A 2,500-nucleotide genomic window follows, 5' to 3' on the forward strand; every position below is an offset into this window, starting at 1 on the left:
ATGAACCGCACCCTATTGACCCTGAACCAGCACCCGAGCGGTATGCCTGCGGTGACTGCGAGCAGGACTTCGCTACGAAGCGAGGGCTTGTAGTTCACCGCAGGATACGACACCCTGTGGAAGCTAACGCGGCCATCGAACTGCCCGGCGCCAAGCTCAGGTGGAGGCATGAGGAACTGCGGATGATGGCACGGGAGGAGGCTCAGGCCACCGAGCGGGGAGTGAGGTTTATAAACCTCCACCTCCTCGCTCTGGTCCCCGGTAGGACCCAGGAGGCAATTAAAGGAGTCCGGCGCCGGCCGGACTACCGAACAATGGTCGAGGCAGCCCGACGAGACCTTGAGGCTGCCCATACGCCCCCTGGGTCCCCTGCCAGATTACGGGGACGAAGGAGCCGCTCCATGCCATCACCGCGTCAACGCTCTCCCTCCGCAGATCCAGCAAGGGTACCACCACCCACCCCAGCGGCACCTGCTCCCGCTACTCCTTGGGGGCAGGACCTTGCCGGAGCTATACGTCGTCTAATCGAGATAGCCCGGCAAGAGGAGCATCATCGTGCCAACGAGTTGGCCGACATCGCTGATGATGCTCTGAATGGCGGAAATACTGACGCCGCCATAATTGAATGGTTAGGCAGGGTATTTCCCCCTGCAGCCGCTGCAGCTGGATCTAGGCGCCGCGAGCCGGCCGCGAACCCAATCCGCCAGAGGAACGGAAAGCCGCCGTCGAGGAGGACACTGCGCCGTCGAGAATACGCCAGAGTCCAGACCGGGTGGAAAAACAATAGACGTCACGTGGCTCGGGAGATCCTGGAAGGGGGCCCCAGTTCGACCAACCATACACTGGATGAGTTGGTCGCGCACTGGGGCCCACTGTTGGGGCACCCCTCAAGGGAGTACCCAGGTCCTTCCAGGATCCCGCCTGAGAAACCCGAGCTATGTTACACGTGGGACCCAATCTCCGCTGAGGAGATTGATGTCATCCAGGTCCCCGTGTCGTCATCACCCGGTCCAGACATGGTCACGGCGAGGCAGTGGCGCGCGGTGTCGTCATCTATCCGCGCGCTCCTCTATAATATCGTCATGCTCAGGGGGGGATTTCCTAGACAACTCCTGCAGAGCCGGACAATCTTCATCCCGAAGAAAAAGGTACCGGAGAACCCTGGGGACTACCGACCGATTTCGATCGGTTCGGTAGTGGTTCGACAACTTCACCGCATCCTCGCTGTCCGCCTTAGATCAGCCAACCTAACCGACGATCGGCAGCGTGCCTTCATCGCGGCCGATGGTACATCCGAGAATATGGCCGTCCTAGATTCCATCCTATGGACGGCCCGCACGCTGCGACGCGAGTTGCACGTGGCCACCCTCGATGTTGCTAAGGCATTCGACACGGTGAGCCACGCTGCGCTCGCGACGATCGTCGGACAGCTCGGCCTACCAGCTGGTCTGGTAAGCTATGTGGTCGAGCTGTATAAAGGTGCTACCACCAGGCTGGCGGCGGACAGAAGGATGTCCCAACCGGTACCTGTCCGGCGCGGAGTCCGGCAGGGAGATCCCCTCTCACCGATTCTCTTCAACCTGATCGCAAATAAAATTCTTGCGGTCGTGCCCTCTGAGGTCGGGTTCAACCTCGAAGGCGAGCAGGTTTCATGTCTCGCCTTCGCGGACGACCTGACCATCATAACTGCATCAAAATGGGGGATGCAGAGGGCACTTTTGAGGGTTGAGGAGACGGCAGCGAGCATGGGGCTGACACTCAATGCATCCAAATGCACTGCTCTGTCTTTGGTGCCTGCCGGTAAGGCGAAGAGGGTCAAGACCGTGGTCGAACCACTATTTCGGCTACGGGACGGCCCTCTGACCCAAACCGGCGTGCTCCAGAGATGGACGTATTTGGGTGGCGAGTTCAGCCCCGGGGGGCTTACGACTGTCGAGGCCGAGCTTGGAGCGGAGCTAAACTACATCACCAAAGCTCCGCTCAAGCCGCAGCAACGAATAACTATGCTGCGGCTCTTCCTGCTGCCCAGGGTCTACCACCTTCTGGCCCTGGGTAGGACTACGGCAGGAAGGCTCAAGTCCCTCGACACTCAAGTCAGGCGCGCCGTTCGCGCCTGGCTTAGGCTCCCCGACGACTCGGCGGTTGGTTATTTCCACGCCTCAGCGGTGGATGGCGGATTGGGTATTCCCTCCCTCACCACCCTTATCCCAGCAATGGTCATCAGCCGCCTTGGCGGACTGAACCAGAGCAGTCTCCCCGCGGCCCGGGCGGCATATGCGGGTCAAAGGGTCCAGCGAAAACTCGGCTGGGCCCGGCGCACGCTCCGCAAAACCGGGTTAACGGGAGACGACTCGTCGGCCAAGGCACGCCAGCAGCTGTGGGCAATGATTCTGCACGAGTCGGTGGACGGACAGGAGCTCCGGGAATCTTCCGCGAGCGTCCTGTCCAGTAACTGGGTCCACCACGGGACCGATTCCATCCCGGCCCGTGACTACGTGCA

At 61.0% G+C, this 2,500-nt stretch overlaps 1 pseudogene; it reads left to right on the forward strand.

Annotated features, from left to right (window-relative positions):
- The window catches only part of LOC124224047 (large subunit ribosomal RNA), a 7,666-nt pseudogene that overhangs the window by 3,174 nt on the left and 1,992 nt on the right, over positions 1-2,500 (forward strand).

The sequence above is a fragment of the Neodiprion pinetum genome, unplaced genomic scaffold (genome assembly GCF_021155775.2).
Source record: "Neodiprion pinetum isolate iyNeoPine1 unplaced genomic scaffold, iyNeoPine1.2 ptg000056l, whole genome shotgun sequence".
NCBI lineage: Eukaryota > Metazoa > Arthropoda > Insecta > Hymenoptera > Diprionidae > Neodiprion > Neodiprion pinetum.